Here is a 19115-nt window from a genome sequence, read left to right as displayed (position 1 = left end):
TTATTAAAATAATCTCTGCCAAATTCTCTGAGTGTCGTGGTATAGGGGGTAAGACACTGGACAGACCCCTGTCTGGGCACCCAGATTTAGCTTTCCTTTAGTTTTCCAAAATCGTTTAAGGCGAACGCCGGAATTATTGATATCGCGTCCACTAATTACAGTAACAAAATTGCTACACATATTTAATAAAAATACACTCCTGGAAATGGAAAAAAGAACACATTGACACCGGTGTGTCAGACCCACCATACTTGCTCCGGACACTGCGAGAGGGCTGTACAAGCAATGATCACACGCACGGCACAGCGGACACACCAGGAACCGCGGTGTTGGCCGTCGAATGGCGCTAGCTGCGCAGCATTTGTGCACCGCCGCCGTCAGTGTCAGCCAGTTTGCCGTGGCATACGGAGCTCCATCGCAGTCTTTAACACTGGTAGCATGCCGCGACAGCGTGGACGTGAACCGTATGTGCAGTTGACGGACTTTGAGCGAGGGCGTATAGTGGGCATGCGGGAGGCCGGGTGGACGTACCGCCGAATTGCTCAACACGTGGGGCGTGAGGTCTCCACAGTATATCGATGTTGTCGCCAGTGGTCGGCGGAAGGTGCACGTGCCCGTCGACCTGGGACCGGACCGCAGCGACGCACGGATGCACGCCAAGACCGTAGGATCCTACGCAGTGCCGTAGGGGACCGCACCGCCACTTCCCAGCAAATTAGGGACACTGTTGCTCCTGGGGTATCGGCGAGGGCCATTCGCAACCGTCTCCATGAAGCTGGGCTACGGTCCCGCACACCGTTAGGCCGTCTTCCGCTGACGCCCCAACATCGTGCAGCCCGCCTCCAGTGGTGTCGCGACAGGCGTGAATGGAGGGACGAATGGAGACGTGTCGTCTTCAGCGATGAGAGTCGCTTCTGCCTTGGTGCCAATGATGGTCGTATGCGTGTTTGGCGCCGTGCAGGTGAGCGCCACAATCAGGACTGCATACGACCGAGGCACACAGGGCCAACACCCGGCATCATGGTGTGGGGAGCGATCTCCTACACTGGCCGTACACCACTGGTGATCGTCGAGGGGACACTGAATAGTGCACGGTACATCCAAACCGTCATCGAACCCATCGTTCTACCATTCCTAGACCGGCAAGGGAACTTGCTGTTCCAACAGGACAATGCACGTCCGCATGTACCCCGTGCCACCCAACGTGCTCTAGAAGGTGTAAGTCAACTACCCTGGCCAGCAAGATCTCCGGATCTGTCCCCCATTGAGCATGTTTGGGACTGGATGAAGCGTCGTCTCACGCGGTCTGCACGTCCAGCACGAACGCTGGTCCAACTGAGGCGCCAGGTGGAAATGGCATGGCAAGCCGTTCCACAGGACTACGTCCAGCATCTCTACGATCGTCTCCATGGGAGAATAGCAGCCTGCATTGCTGCGAAAGGTGGATATACACTGTACTAGTGCCGACATTGTGCATGCTCTGTTGCCTGTGTCTATGTGCCTGTGGTTCTGTCAGTGTGATCATGTGATGTATCTGACCCCAGGAATGTGTCAATAAAGTTTCCCCTTCCTGGGACAATGAATTCACGGTGTTCTTATTTCAATTTCCAGGAGTGTAAATACACATCTGGAACGAAGAAGCGGCCGAGCCACAGGCCTACATTATTTTTGGAAAGAATACACCACCATTGGGTTATATAGTTCTGTATATTTTCTGTGTTCTGTTTGGATTTCGGATTTCACGTCATCATTGAGTTCAATGTTGAAAGCAAGAATATACCAATAAAAAGGCTCGAAGTAAAAAAAAAATTGCAAAATTTAAAAAATTTAAAAAATATTAGATTCAAGCTGGTATAAAATTACCGATATGCACTTACATTTTATAACAATAACGTATTTTTCTATGCACTGTGCAGGATGACATATTACTTCACGCCATTATCAGGTACAACGATAAAAGCAAAGCATGCAAATAATAGGCCACAGAGCAAAAAAAAGTATTACATGTAAGCTGATATACAGTTACGAGAGATGCATTTACTTCTTAGACCGTTACCAATATTTTGCTGTGTATTGTGTAGGATAACATATACACAGATCACATTTGCTTAACACGTTATAAAACGGGTAAAATTAATTTCATGCAGGAAAGCAGCACATCATCGTACAAGCACATCCTATCTGTGACAATCAGCTCAGATAAGGTAAAGCATGACTAGCATATGCCTTTAAGATGTAACTGTGAAAGTGATGTCAATGAATGTAGATTCTATTCCATTTACATCATGTTAAGTAAATGTGATGAACTGTGTATATGTGATCTGCACAGCACACAGCAAAATGTTGTTAACAACCTAAGAAGTAAGTGCATCTCTCGTATTGTATCTCAACTTACATCTAATATTTTTTAGTTTATGGCCTATTACTTGCATGTTTTGCTTCTAGCATTGTACTCGATAATGGCGCGAAATAATATGTCATATTGCACAGTACACAGTAAAATACCTTACTGCTCTAAAATGTAAGTACATGTCTCATAATTTTATATCAGCTTGCATCTAATTTTTTTCAATTTTTTTTATTTTATGTCTTTCTATTTTCACATACTTGTGCTTAGTATTGTACTCAACAATGGCATGAAAGCCGAACTCTAGATTGTACACAGGAAATATACAGAAATATACAATCACATGGCGGTGTATTCCTTAAACAAAATGTGGAACTATTTATATTATACAGGATGTCTCAGAAATACTCTTACGGACTTTGGATACAGGTTCCTTAGAACAAAACAAGAAAAAATTTTAATATTAACATAGGTCCGTAGAGCTTTCATTTTCGACTTTTGCGTGTGTATGTATGTATGTGTGTGTGTGTGTGTGTGTGTGTGTGTGTGTGTGTGTGTGTGTGTGTGTGTGTGTGTGTGTGTGTGTTGTGTGTATGTGTGTGTGTGTGTGTGTGTGTGTGTGTCTGTGTGTGCGTGTGTGTAAGGAACTTGTCCCCAAAGTTCTTAATGGTATTTTTGATATACGTTGTACGTGGGTTGCCCCGAAAGTAAAGCATCGCATTTTTTTTCTCAGCCGAAAGCAATGCTGCGAATGCGAAACGTTACGTATGTATTATTTGAAGTCTACTGAGTGAGCGCATCAAGTTTCCGTCACTTCCGACAGATATCGTAGCTGCAGTACAGTTTCAAAATGGCCTCTTTAGGTGATGTAAGTTACAAACAACCTGCCGCCATTGAATTTCTCACTGCAGAGAAAGAAACTGTGGTGAATAGTCGCAAACGCTTGTGCAAAGTCTATGAAGCACCTACTGTCGACAGAAGTACAGTTAGTCGCTGGACACTGCAGGTGAGGCCATCAGAAGGCGGTTCGGCGGAGCTCCAAGATTTACAGCGGTCGAGGAGACTTCCACAGCTGTCACACCTGACATGTTGTAGCGAGCTGATGTTGTCATTCGCGAGGACAGACGCATTCGTGAAAGACATTTTGAGGACGATGAGGAGGTGATTTACACAGTGGCGCACTGGATCCGCCACCAGAACAAGGATTGGTACCGAAAAGGCACACACGCCCTTGTTTCGCGCTGGAGGAAGGCCATAGAACAGGATGGAGATTACGTGGAAACACAGGGTATGTAAAACATCATTAATTTGTTGTGTGTAATTCTCATTATCTTCAATAAAGAAGTGTTGAAGAAAAAAATGCGGTGCATTACTTTCTGGGCTACCCTCTTATAAACATTCAGTGGCCAGACTACACACGAACGTCGGAATATTCACTCCAATTGAGCGCCTCGTTGGATGCTTCCCGCAGACTCTTGATACCAACAGGCAAACGTCTGTATGTCGGGTTTTCGTGGTTTGCCAGTCACGCCTCCATTCAATGGCTTCCTTTGAAAAGGACGCAATATACCCGGAAAAAATTAGTACACCTGGAAAGTGGACAGTATCACAGCACAGATAAGAAGGCCTGTTATCCCACACATAGCAATGTGAACTGTTGCGAAGTGGTTATTAGCAGTGCGACTACTGGCACGCACACCTCCAACCCGTCTTGGACTCACGCCACGGCATCGATGTGCACGGTTCGATTGGTGCCGTCAGTGGCTCATTTATAAGATGGAATGGTGCGTCGTGTTCTTCAGCGAAGAAAGCAGATTCATCCTAGACCATAACTCCAGGCGTAGATCCAGTGTGTCTAGCACGCGGACAGGTCAGTTGCAGGCGCTCAACTGACGTCCTTCTAACCAACACACGGGTATCACTGGCAGCGAGGCAGAACCAGCTTTCATCAGAAAGCACAACAGACCTCCAACCTGTCCTCCAATGAGGCTCGCTTGACGCTACTGTACTCGCAAATGCCAGTGGTTTGGAGTAAGTGGAATGCGCCCTACAGGGCGTCTGGCTCGGAGCTGTTCTTAAAATAATCGATTTGTAACAATTCATTGAGTCACTGTGGTGCCAAATGCTGCTCAGATTACTGCTGCAGATACAGTACGATGCAATAGTGCCGTAGGCCTCTACGTAGTGCCACGTGGCCGTCCGGGACCGGTCTTCTTGCGACCGTACCCTCCCGTAACCACGGTGTCAGCAGTCATGGACAGTTGCTACACCTTTGCCAAGTCTTTCTGTAATATCACAGAAGGAACATTCAGCTCCTCGTAGTTCTATTACATGACCACGTTCAAACTCAATGAGGTGTTGACAAAGGCTTCTTTGTCGCCTTAAAGTCATTCTTGACTAACATCAGCTCACCACGTCCAGTGTCCGCCCCGATAGCTGAGTGGTCAGCGTGACGGATTGCCATCCTACGGTCCTGGGATCGATTCCCCGCTGGGTCGGGGATTTTCTCCGCTAAGGGACTGGGTGTTGTGTTGTCTTCATTATCGTTTCATCCCCATCCGGCGCGCAGGTCGCCCAATGTGGCGTCGAATGTAATAATATCTGCACCAAGGCGGCCGGACCCGCCCCGTAAGGGGCCTCCCGGCCAATCACGTCAAACGGTCATTTCATTTCATTTACCACGTCCAGTCTCAAAGGCAACTAACGCTCACGGCGCTACTAGCGCCACTCTTATATGACTGTCGCGAAATTTGAAAGTACATCATCTTTCAAATACAGAAACACTTCTACCAATTTTTGCATATGTCGTACAACTCCTTCTGCGTGTTGCCATTTTTGTCCATCACTGTACGTACGCATGTCGATGTAGAGCATGGTTCAAAATGGTTCAAATGGCTCTGAGCACTGTGCGACTTAACATGAGTCCCCTAGAACTTAGAACTACTTAAACCTAACTAACCTAAGGACATCACACAGATCCATGCCCGAGGCAGGATTCGAACCAGCGACCGTAGCGGTCGCGCGGTTCAAGACTGTAGAGCCTAGAACCGCTCGGCCACTAGAGCATGGAAATAACCGTATGGCATTGTTGGCTGGGAGGTCCCATCCGGGAAAGTTCGACCGCCAAGTACAAGTCTTACTGTAGCCGACGCCACATTGGACGACTTGCGTGAAGATGGTGAGGATGAAACGATAATGAGGACAACACAACACCCAGTCCACGAGCGGAGAAAATCTCCAACCCGGCAAGAATCGAACCCGGGCCCGTTTCCATGGGAGACAAGCACCCAGTTAAGTTGGCGGACGGTGTAGAGTAGCTCCGTTTGGAAAAGGATGGGATAGAAAATTGGCCGCTTCCTCTTCAAGGAAACACCTCCGCCATTTGCCTTAAGCGGTTTAGGTAAACAGCGAAATATCTTAATATGTATGACCAGACGGGGAATTGAGTCCCAGCCGTCCCGGCTACGAGTCGAGTGCCTTCATCACGGCCGTGGCCTGCCCTCGCTCTGTGTGCAGACAGGAAGCGGAGCAGGCAGGAACACAGCCAGCTGTGCTGTGCCAGGGCGGCCCCGCTCTTGAACGTGCCGCCCGCAATCGATGCTGACATCGACTGCGCCCCGCGGCGGCCGCCTTTGATGGGCGCAGGCGGCGGCCCGTCAGATGTCGCGCACCGATTACTCTGGCCGCCACGCGCGCCTCACCGTCAGCCGTGTGAACACGTCCCACGCTCACAGACTGCACCCTAGGTCCGGCGCCTCCATATATGCACTCATTTCGATTTAAGCCTCCGTCGTCACCGCATTTTAACTATTTTTCCAATTTTACCAATTTATACTCACGAGGAGAACAAGGCAAGTGTCATAATGCGATTTCCCAGAAACTTCCCTCAGTGGAAGAGGAGTCGAATAGGCGAACATATGTCTCGGCTTATCGTTAGACACTCGGCCGTTTCCGAGAAAACGACTGTCAAAGTTTTCGACGCATCTTTGATAACTTTTAGAGCGCTATAATATCAGCTGACGTGGATACCGTCGCGGTCTCTCATTTTTGTGTCCGTTGGTCGAAACGCAGTTATTGTTTTCATTTATTTTATTTTCCTTAAAGTTTACTACACGAATGTTTCTTATCAAGTTGTGGGATACCAAGGCGTTACATTAATTCTAAGATTACAGCAATTTTTCACAATAAGAGTGATACATTTCCTATACTGCATATATCTGTTGTGGTATTTTCAGGGTTTACAATCTTTTTAAAACCTCATTTTCTTATATTTCATTCTTATATCAGTTCTTAATTCTTATACCGGTATTTTATTCTTCCGTTTATTCTCCAGCAAAATTTGGTGCATTCCCTTGGATGATACGGATCATAGAAACATTCGAACATCGAAAATCCGAATAATAAGAGCACTGCGCCATTTCTTCGTACTGCGCCATTTCTTCGTACGAATCTTACTCGGCAAAGGAACGTCACTTGTACTGATGAAGATTTCACCTGTTGGAATAATTTCGCGACAAACCACGCATAACGGGTCACTTTTCCGAAAACTGGTGTCGCAACTGATATGGGCCAAGGTATGTCAGAGGAATTTTACCAAAAACAATTTGATATTTTTCCATTCCCTTATTGCCTTTTCCTTTTTAGTTCATTCACCAATACCTAGTAGACGAACAAGGACAACGCTATTTTAGTTTACAATGGAAAACATTCGTGTAGTAATCTTCTATGGACATAGGTAGATAAACGAAAAACAACAATAATAATTATCGGGTTTTGATCACGGGGCGCAATGGTGTGAAGCTTCGGTCCTAGTCATTGCGCCGCCGCTTCGGTTGAATTCTTACTCGGAAACGGACACATAAAGTATATCTCAAAACTTGAACGTCGTTTATTCAGGTTATGGACGTGATCGTAGATGCAGGAGGAATTTAACAGACTTTGAATGCGTAATGGTAGTTGGAGCTACACGAAGGGGACATTCCACTTCGGAAATCCTTACGGAATTCAGTATTCCGAGAGCCACAGTGTCAAGAAGGTGCCGAGAATACCAAACTTCAAGCATTATCTCTCAACGTGGACAACCCAGTGGCCGACGACCTTCACGTAACAACCGAGAGCACGGCGCGTGGGGGTGGAGTGGTCAGACAAGGAACACTGCGTGAAATAACCGCAGAAATCAGTGTGAGACGTACGACGAACGTTTCCGTTAGGATAGGGCGACGATTCGCGTTAATAGGCTGTAACAGCAGACGACCGAAACGAGTGCCTTTGTTAACAACACGACATCGCCCGCTGCGTCTCTCCTGGTTCAAATGGTTCAAATGGCTCTGAGCACTATGGGACTTAACATCTGAGGTCATCAGTCCCATAGAACTGAGAACTACTTAAACATAACTAACCTAAGGACATCACACACATCCATGCCCGATGCAGGATTCAAACCTGCGACCGTAGCGGTGCGCGGTGCCAGACTGAAGTGCCTAGAACCGCTCGGCCAAAACCGTCCGGCGTCTCTCCTGGGATCGTGGCTTCATCAGTCAGATCCTAGACAACTGGAAAAACTGTGGCCTGGTCAGATGAGTCCCGAATTCAATTGTAAGAGCTGATGGTAGGATTCAAATGCACAGATCTCACGAAGACATGGCCCCTAGTTGTCACCAAGGCACTGTGCAAGCTGATTGCGGCTCCAGAATAGTGTGAGTTATGTTCACATGGAATGAACCGATCACTGACTGGAAGTGATTATGTTCGGATACTTGGAAACCACTTCCAGACGTTCATGGATGTCGTATTCCTAAACAACGACGGAATTTTTATGGGTGACAGTGCTCCAAGTCACCTAGCCACAATCGTTTTCGTTTGGTTTGAAGAACATGTTGGACAGTTCCAGTGAATAGTTTCGCCACCCAGATCGCCGACGTGAATGCTAGCGAACATTATCGAGAGGTCAGTTCGTGCACAAACTCATCCACCAGCAGCACTTTCGCAGTCATGGACGGCCATAGTGGTTGCATGGCTCACTATTTCTGCAGGGGACTTCTAACGACTTGTTGAGTCGATGCCACGTCTACTGCCGCACCACGCCGGCCAAAAGGGATCCGATACGATATTAGGAGGTATCCCCTAACATTTCTCACCTCGTTGTATACCAGCAGTTGACAAAGATGACGCAGACAGTTGGCCATGGTCTTTTAATAGAAATCATTTGCCTTAAGAAATTCAGAGAAACCTTGAAAAACCTAGATCAGAATTACCGGTTACACGCTCACGAATACCGGACTAGTCGGTTTCAAATAGCATATAACAATTCGGTTCATATCTAGTGTACAGTCCTGTTGGAATTATATATTCGGGAAAGAAATTAATTAATAACACAAAAAGCTAGTGCTTCCCTGTTGACTCATTTCACAACAAGTACACAGAAATGCGAGATCTTAAACCCACCTCCATACGGAGAATCGAACCACGTGTCGGCTTCAAATGGCTCTGAGCACTATGGGACTTAACATCTAAGGTCATCAGTCCCCTAGAACTTAGAACTACTTAAACCTAACTAACCTAAGGACATCACACACATCCATGCCCGAGGCAGGATTCGAACCTGCGACCGTAGCGGCCGCGCGGTTCCAGACTGTAGCGCCTTTAACCGCTTGGCCACCACGGCCGGCCCACGTGTCGGTTCTGAGACGGCGATGCTACCCGAAGACGGCAGAAGCTGACTTGCTTTAGAGTTGTATTTCAAAGTCCCTACTTGCCCGTGCATTTCGTCCATCTGCATTGATCTAGATTTGTTTACGTTTACCCTATAGCCAACCAATAAATTCCTATCCTCAATTCTTCCGTGTATAAAATGTCATACCTCACTAAATCTTTACACATAATTTTGCAGATAGATTCAGTCATATATGTGGATTCTGTCTGCAAAATGATCTGCGAATAGAGTTAGTTTAAAGAAGCAACAAATAAAAACTTCATATGTAACTCTACAGCTTTGCTGCATGAACAGCGGAAATGTAATAAGCGATAAATTTTTGTCCTGTTTTTTGGCTATGTCGGTGAAAAAATTTCATGTTTGAAATTATGCTTAAAGATCGCTTGAGTTGGCTGAGTGCTCTCATTCTGAATCGCTGGATTAATATGGTCTGCGCATTTGCGCGCTCTGTCTCAATGCTGACATACAGTTTCTAACTTTAACACTTGACTTATTGCGTTAAACGTTGAACGTAAGATTATAGCTCTTAATGAGTAGATCATGAAGACATTTTCAATTTTAGGATTCGCTCGATAACTGTAGGAAATACTGAAACTAAATTGTTAGTTGCCCCTGGAAGCCGATAGATACGCAAGTCCTAACTGGAAATATTCACCGGGTCAGCCGTTTACTAATATACAACGGGCAGCCACATGAAAACGAGACAGATGGGAAAAATATACTGTTTATGATTTCAAAAGAAGTCGCCAAAACTTTTAATACATTCCTCCCACTGTGCGACAAGACTGTCAATGCCTTCATGGAACAACGTTTGCTGTTGCCAATGGAACCATGATAGTATCAAGGCGCGCACTTCATCTTCCGAAGCTAACTGACGGCTCCGAATGTCTTTCCTTAGGACTCCAAAATATGGAAGTCATGTGAGGAGAAATCAGGACAGTATGGAGGATGTATAAGGGTTCCGCAACGAAATTTATGCAGCATACTCGAAGCAATCTTGGCAATTCGTAAGTGGTCGTTATCCTGCAGCAAAATAATGCGGTCCAAGTCGCTGCTCACTGATTTTCTGGAACGCAGTGGCACGCGCGAACGTGGACTCTGCAAAAATTTTACACGTGTCACTCAAGCGAATGAAGTTAGACATACTTGAAAAATGGGAAATATATAAACGGAAGATTAAGGAGCCAGACAAATTGATGACCTAATAGTCCGAAATTTAATACAATATTTTTTTGCTGTTTTTAAAAATGATTCATGATTCACTAAGGCAATTAGCTTACGATTTACCAGAAATTTATAAAAAAGCGTGATATCTCGGACTTTTACCAATACAGCTTCTATGTATTTGGTTGAAACATTACACAGAGCATACGGACACACAACAAACAACTGAAAGTGCCAGTCAGATTTTTATGTCTAAACAATAAATAAGCCTTTCGATACATTATTGTATAAAGACAACCCAAACACAGTGAATAGCATTCGATGTATTGATCTGATGTAAAAGAAAGTGTGTTATGTTCAGTGAAACGCTACAAACGCAGGTAAGTCACAAAAGGGTTTTTACATTGCGTAATCTGTGCACACAAAATGTTTGTATTTCATTTTTTGTTTATGACATTGTATCTTCTAATATAGGTAATGGTTTGAGAATGAACGAAAAGTTCGAAACTAGTCACTAATAAAAATATGATGTGCAACTCTGATGGAAAGCTTAATTAATAAATTACAAATATATTGAGTTGATGATCCTGATGCCGACACAATGTTGGAATTACGCAAAACTGAAGCGCACCATCAGGTCCAAACTCACAGGAATGTTGAGGGATAGAATCATTCTGCTGCAGGATGTTAACAAGATTGTTTCGAGTACGCTATATAAGTTTCGCTGGGAAACCCCTACACATCCACCACACAGTACCGATCTCTCCCTGAGTGGATTCTATATTTTTGAAACCCGAACAAAGACTTTCGTAGCCGCCGATTTGCTTCGGACGAAAAGGTGCACCTCTAGATACAATCGTGGTTCTGTAAGCATAATGTCGTCATTGGCCGTCTTGTCCCACAGTGGGATTGAATGTATTAACAGTTACGACGGTTACTTTTGGAACAATGAACAGGTTAATTACTTTTTTTCCGTCTAGTTTTATTTGACTATCCTATACAGGGTGGTCCATTGATCGTGACCGGGCCAAATATCTCACCAAATTAGCGTCAAACGAAAAAACTACAAAGAACGAAACTTAACTAGCTTGAAGGAGGAAATCAGATGGCGCTATGGTTGGCCCGCTAGATGGCGCTGTCATACGTTAAACGGATATCAACTGCGTCTTTTTAAATAGGAACCCCTATTTTTTATTACGTTTTCGTGTAGTACGTAAAGAAATATGAATGTTTTATTTGGACCACTTTTTTCACTTTGTTATAGATGGCGCTGTAATAGTCACAAACATATGGCCCACAATTTTAGACAAACAGTTGGTAACAGGTAGGTTTTTTAAATTAAAATACAGAACGTAGGTACGTTTGAACATTTTATTTCGGTTGTTCCAATGTGATACATGTACCTTTGGGAACTTATCATTTCTGAGAACGTATGCTGTTACAGCGTGATTAGCTGTACATACCACATTAATGCAATAAATGATCAAAATGATGTCCGTCAACCGCAATGCATTCGGCAATACGTGTAAACGACATTCCTCTCAACAGCGAGTAGTTCCCCTTCCGTAATGTTTGCACATGCATTGACAAAGCGCTGACGCATGTTGGCAGGCGTTGTCGGTGGATCATGATAGGAAATATCCTTCAACTTTCCCCACTGAAAGAAATCCGGGGATGTCAGATCCGGTGAACGTGCGGGCCATGGTATGGTGCTTCGAACACCAATCCACCTGTCATGCAATATGCTATTCAATACCACTTCAACCGCACGCGAGCTATGTGCCGGACATCCATCATGTTGGAAGTACAGCGCCATTCTGTGCAATGCATTCGGCAATACGTGTAAACGACATTCCTCTCAACAGCGAGTAGTTCCCCTTCCGTAATGTTCGCACATGCATTGACAAAGCGCTGACGCATGTTGGCAGGCGTTGTCGGTGGATCACGATAGGAAATATCCTTCAACTTTCCCCACAGAAAGAAATCCGGGGATGTCAGATCCGGTGAACGTGCGGGCCATGGTATGGTGCTTCGAAGACCAATCCACCTGTCATGCAATATGCTATTCAATACCACTTCAACCGCACGCGAGCTATGTGCCGGACATCCATCATGTTGGAAGTACAGCGCCATTCTGTAATGCAGTGAAACATCTTGTAGTAACATCGGTAGAACATTACGTAAGAAATCGGCATACATTGCACCATTTAGATTTCCATCGATAAAATGGGGGCCAATTATCCTTCCTCCCATAATGCCGCACCATACCGTGATTTGACGAGCCTCATTTGAGCTTGGAGAACCTTTGAGAACCTTATCCGACGCATTGTCAAGACTGTAACCCGCCCAGGTCGCTGATGTTCCACTTGACGCAGCCATCGTGGATTTTCCGTTGCCCAGTAGTGCATATTATGCCCGTTTACGTTACCGCTGTTGGTGAATGACGCTTCGTCGCTAAATAGAACGTGTGCGAAAATTGGTATCGTCCCGTAATTTCTCTTGTGCCCAGTGGCAGAACTGTACACGACGTTCAAAGTCGTCTCCATGCAATTCCTGGTGCATAGAAATATGGTACGGGTGCAATCGATGACTCAACACAGACGTTTTTGAGATTCCCGATTCTCGCGCAGTTTGTCTGCTACTGATGTGCGGATTAGCCGCGACAGCAGCTAAAACACCTACTTGGGCATCATCATTTGCTGCAGGTCGTGGTTGACGTTTCACGTGTGACTGAACTCTTCCTGTTTCCTTAAATAACATAACTATCCGGCGAACGGTCCGGACACGTGGATGATGTCGTCCAGGATACCGAGCAGCATACATAGCACACGCCCGTTGGGCATTTTGATCACAATAGCCATACATCAACACGATATCATCCTTTAACGCAATTGGTAAACGGTCCATTTTAACACGGGTAATGTATCACGAAGCAAATACCGTCCGCACTGGCGGAATGTTACGTGATACCACGTACTTATACGTTTTTAAGTATTACAGGGCCATCTATCACAAAGCGAAAAAAGTGGTCCAACTAAAACATTCATATTTCTTTACGTACTAGACGAATATGTAATAAAAAATGGGGGTTCCTATTTTAAAAAACGCAGTTGATATCCGTTTGACCTATGGCAGCACCATCTAGCGGGCTAACCATGGCGCCATCTGGTTTCCTCCTTCAAGCTAGACAAGTTTCGTTCTTTGTAGTTTTTTCGTTTGCCGCTTATTTCGCGAGATATTTGGCCCGGTCACGATCAGTGGACCACCTTGTCATCCGACCGGGGCGTTAGTTCACGAAATGTATGTCATATTTCGTCTTACGCAGCAGTGCCATACAGGTATTTAGCGACGCAACCTGCTACAGTAGTTTCCTGTAATACGGCACACCAAGTGAGGTTCAGAGTGCGGAGTGAGGGCCGCTCTGGAAGACCAGGCGCTGCACGCCTCGCCTCTTCATTACGCATTACATGAGGCAGGACCGACCGCTCCTCTGTCCCACGTGAGCGCCGTCACATGCTATAAACACCACGCACCACAGCGCATCGCATGCGCTTGCCCGTTCCACAATTGCGTCTCCGGCAGATGACGTAAATACGCCGCTCCCTTGTCACTGATCTGCCATTTGCGATCGAGTAATTGCGGTCCAGCGCTGACGTCAATTGTTTTACAGCCGCTTCGTAATGACAGCTATTCTCTCTCTGTACCAGCACACGCAATCTGAGTGCACACTCATTGACGTGTGTGTGTGTGTGTGTGTGTGTGTGTGTGTGTGTGTCTGTCTGTCTGTCTGTTTAAAAGGAATCTAATGCAGCTAATGGGATTCCCGGCAACCAGAGCGTTCTCTCTTGGAACTACCGAGACACAGACAAACCACGTACATTCCGCTACACGATCTCTGTGCAAAAGCTTAGCAAACACGATGACTTTGAGTACCTGTGGCGGTCTGTGATCTCATACATGTTAATGAGTTTTAGGAAAATCAGTTTGTGTTCCGAAAAAGGTAGGAACAAGCGAGGCAATACTGGTTCTACTATTTGCCTTAGAAGATACATTAAAGGAAGACAGACCTATGTTAACGATGAAACTTCCTGGCAGATTAAAACTGTGTGTCGGATCGTGACTAGAACTCGGGCCCTTTGCCTTTCGCAGGCAAGTGCTCTACTGTCTGAGCTACCAAAGCACGACTCACGTCCTTTCCTCACAGCTGCAATTCTGCCAGTATCTCGTCTCCTACCTTCCAAACTTCACAGAAGCTTTCCTGCGGAGCTTTACAGAACTAGCACTGCTAGAAAAAAGGATATGTTAACGGTGTTATGTTAACGGCAATATGTTATCCGTGTTTGTACGCTTAGAGAAGGCATATGCCATCGTTGACTCCAATATACTCTTTGACGTTCGGAAGGTAGCTGTGATAGAGCACAGGAAGTTAAAGGTTATCTATGATTTGTACAGAAACCGGAGCGCGGTTATAACACAGTAGTCTAAGGACATAAAAGGAAAGCTGAAGTTGAGAAGGGAAGGAGACGTAGCATGCCCACGATATTATTCAATCGGTACAATGAGCAAGCTGTGAAGGAAACTAAGGAGAACATTAGAAACGGAATTATATATCACGGACAAGAAATTTAAAAAAATTGACGTTTTCCGATGACGAAATTGTATAAGAGACGGCGTCCGCAGCTCGTGGTCGTGCGGTAGCGTTCTCGCTTCCCACGCCCGGGTTCCCGGGTTCGATTCCCGGCGGGGTCAGGGATTTTCTCTGCCTCGTGATGACTGGGTGTTGTGTGCTGTCCTTAGGTTAGTTAGGTTTAAGTAGTTCTAAGTTCTAGGGGACTGATGACCATAGCTGTTAAGTCCCATAGTGCTCAGAGCCATTTGAACCATTTGTAGAAGAGGCGGCAAATAATTCGGAAGGTCAGTTGAATGATTTCGATGATATCTTGAGAAGAGATTACCAACAAAATTAAAACAAGGGTAAGGGAATGTAGTCGAATTAAATTAGGTGACATGGACGGAATCAGGTTAGGAAATGAGACACTATGTCGATGAGTTTTGCTATTTGAGCAACAAAAAGACTGAGGATGGCCGAAGTAGAGAGGATATAAAATGCATCTACCCAATAGCAACTAAAACTTTTCTGAAAAAGATAAGAAAAAATGTTAATATCGAAAAAAAAATTTATGTGTTAACAAGTCCTTTGCAAAAGTATTTGTATAGGAAAGAAACGAGGACGATAAATAGTTCAGACAAGAAGAGAAACGCAGCTCTTGAAATTTGGTGCTACAGAAGAATGCTGAAGGTTAGATGAGTGGGTCGAATTACTGAAGATGAGGTACTGAATTTGGAAGAAAAGAAATTTATAGTACAACTTGACTACAAGAAGACACCGACTGCTAGAACGTATCCTGAGGCATCAAGGAATTTTCAATTTGGTAATGGAATGGAGTCTGAAGGGTAAAAACTATAGAGGCAGACCATGGCTTGAAAGCGGCAGGTTGTTTCGAACGGGTGTAGGCTGCATTAGCTGTGCTGAGATGAAGAGGCGTGGACAGGAAGGATTAGCGTGGACAACTACATCAAAGCACTGTTCGGGCTGAAGGCCACAGCAACAGCAAACAACAATAATTACAGAAAGCTACTGTTGATGTCTGTTACATATAGGCGTAGGCCGTGTGGGGAACTTAATACCGATGCATCAGAAAGACAAAATACGTTTTGTTGATGAAGAAATATTTACACATGGTGCTAAAAGAAAGTAGTCCATATTTCGATAATGTCCATTGAAGACGGGCTCTAAAGTCCGCCTGTTTAGCTTGATGGTAACGTTCTTGCCTCCCATGCAGCGGGCCCAGGTTCGATTTCCGGCCTGGTTGGAGATTTTCTCCGCTCGTGGACTGGGTCTTATGTTGTCCTCATCATCATTTCATCCTCATCATCGGCACGCAAGTCGCCCAATGTGGCGTCGACTGAAATAAGACTTGCACTTGGCGGCCAAACCACAATGGGCCTCCCGGCCAACAAATGCCACACGATCATTTCATTTCATTTTCATGGGCTCTAAAATGCATCCCTTGAGAGCTATCAGCACTTGTTAGTTTCCGCTACTGTGAAACACATCTCTTCTACAGCAAACTGACAGGGGTCGTGCAGTAGTTAGACTTACATTCGGGAGGACGACGGTTCACATCCTCGTTCAGCTATGCAGAACTACATTTTTCATGATTTCCCCAAATGGCTCCAGGCAGATGCCGGGATCGTTCTTATGGAAAGGGGACGGCCGATGTCCTTCCTCGTCTTTTCGCAATCTGAGCTCGTGCTCTGACTCTAATGACCACGCTGTCGACGGGACGTTAAACTTTAATTTTCCTTCCTTCTTCTTCTACTTCAAGCAATTTGCTGTTACGAACGACGTACGGAATGGAGTAAACGAATGAAGACACATTCCTCTGTTATTGTCCATGGGTACAGCTTGCAGTAAACACCTGTTATGTTGTTACTGTAGCCGTATTCACAGTTCTGGATAAGTGAAGCGCAGGAAGTATTGGTGATAGTCTAATAAAATCTTAAGAATTACCAAAAGGGTTAGCTGGTGCACAATATTGTCAATTTCACCCAAACAACTTGCCTGTCCTCCAAGAGGAGAGACCATTTCAACGACGGCTGGAGATATGGTTCATGCATGATGGAGCACCAGGCCATTATCTCCAAAATGTCTGAGAACATCTCACGCAGAATTTACTGTGCAATGTTGACCAGCTCGTTCCCCGAACTTCAATCTCTTGAAATCCCAGGTGTACGCAAGCCTCATTAACGATGTTCAGACACTGGAGGAACGCGTCAAAACCTGCCTGCGAGCGCATTCGTGTCCGCCACCGTAGTTCAGCGTGTTCGGTCATAGGGTTAGCTCCACTCTGTAATAAAAAAAACGAGTGAACAGATCAACAATGAATTTCAATGGATGTCATTGAATGACCACCCCGAACAAATGCAACAAGCCGTAACGAACAAAATGAGATTTAAAAAGAAAAGAAAAGAAAAGTGGACAGTGCGTCGGGTTGTCGTGCCGAGGGGCCCGGGCTCGATTCCCGGCTGGGGAGGAGATTATCTCCGCTCAGGGACTGGGTGTCTGCGTCATCTTCATCATACTCATCGACGCTAAAGTCACAGAAGTGGCGTCACAGTCACATTAAACGACTTGCACTAGGCAATCAGGTCTACTCGCCGGGAGGGCCCCGCCATCCGACATTATTTTATTTCAGAGCATTCATGACCAACCTGGAGTTTTTCAGAGTGTGCTCTATTCACTAACGTGACGGATAGTAGCACGACTTCCGATAAATTGACATCATATTGAGCACTTGCTGTGAATTAACGAGCATTTCGCTCTCATTTAAATATATGACCGAAAGCCTACAGGAACTGTGATACGAACCCTGTCGTCCAGGACCGTGTGCCACAAAGGCGCAGATTCACGAGATGTGGAAACGCACGGGCGTCTATTGTCTATTGAGGCCTAAACGCTGTAGTGTGCCCGTGAAACAGACGATAACCTACGTCATACGGAAACCCACAAGGGAACCTCCCCAACGCACCCCCCTCAGATTTAGTTATAAGTTGGCACAGTGGATAGGCATTGAAAAACTAAACACAGATCAATCGAGAAAACAGGAAGAAGTTGTGTGGAAGTATGAAAAAAATAAACAAAATATACAAACAGAGTAGTTCATGCGAAGCATAGGCAACATCAAGGGCAATGTGAGCTCAGGAGCGCCGTGGTCGCGTGGTTAGCGTGAGCAGCTGTGGACCGAGAAGTCCTTGGTTCAAAACTTCTCTCGAGTGGAAAGTTTAATTTTTTTTTATTTTCAGACAATTATTATCTATCCGTTCGTTCATTGGCGTCTCTGTTCACTGTAATAATTTTAGTGTCTGTGTTTTGCGACCGCACCGCAAAACCGTGCGATTAGTAGACGAAAGGACGTGCCTCTCCAATGGGGACTGAAAACATTTGATCGCAAGGTCATAGGTCAACCGATTCCTCCACGGGAAAACACATCTGATATATTCTATACGACACTGGTGACGGCATGTGCGTCACATGACAGGAATATCTTGTCGACCCACCTATCTTGTACACATGGCGAATGGGTAAAAAGATTCTTCTACCTTGCCCGATTTAGGTTTTTTTGTGGATGAGATAATCACTCCCAAAAAAGTGATCGTATCGGACGGACGGACGGACAGATAATAATTGTCTGAAAATAAAAAATTAAACTTTTCACGCCAGGGAAGACTTGAACCAAGGACCTCTCGTTCCGTAAGCTGCTGACGCTAACCACGGCACCACGGCGCTCCTGACTTCACATTGTCCTTGATGTTGCCTATCTTGCGCATGAACTACTCTGTCTATTTTGCTTATTTTTTTCATACATCCACACAACTTCTTCCTGTTTTCTCGATTGATCTGTGTTCAGTTTTTCAAGGCCTATTTACTGTGCCAACTTATAACTAAATCTGAGGGGGGTGCGATGGGGAGGTTCCCTTGTCAGTAGAAGGCGGTTGTGGCTGAGGAGACTAGCAGTGTTTCATATGACGGACCTAAGATCGGCTATTAAGGGAAACATTTATGGAAACTATTTCATTCTGTAGTAATGCAGGGAATGAAGCCACAGTAATTTTAATCTACTATCCTTCATAAAATTTTATGGCGACCCCAATAAAACTTCAATATTGATCATATCTATAATATTTTATGATTTGCTGTTAAAGTGAAATTAACAAATTTTTTAACAGAGACCTGAATGCTAAAATCTGAACGCTTCAGTCGATCTTAACGATCGACATTTCATATAGTAGCGCATCATTAAAATGACAAACATTGTAAATATCGACTCT

At 45.1% G+C, this 19115-nt stretch overlaps 1 protein-coding gene across 3 annotated transcripts in view; it reads right to left on the bottom strand.

The window, feature by feature from the left end:
• LOC126189049 (mucin-4-like) overlaps positions 1 to 19115 on the bottom strand; it is a 431008-nt gene that overhangs the window by 72143 nt on the left and 339750 nt on the right. The gene's annotated exons all lie outside the window — the stretch shown is intronic.

This window comes from Schistocerca cancellata, chromosome 5 (genome assembly GCF_023864275.1).
Source record: "Schistocerca cancellata isolate TAMUIC-IGC-003103 chromosome 5, iqSchCanc2.1, whole genome shotgun sequence".
In the NCBI taxonomy this organism is placed as follows: Eukaryota; Metazoa; Arthropoda; class Insecta; order Orthoptera; family Acrididae; genus Schistocerca; species Schistocerca cancellata.
The sequence above is the reverse complement of the archived record's forward strand: the minus strand, read 5'-3'. Positions and strand labels throughout refer to the sequence as shown.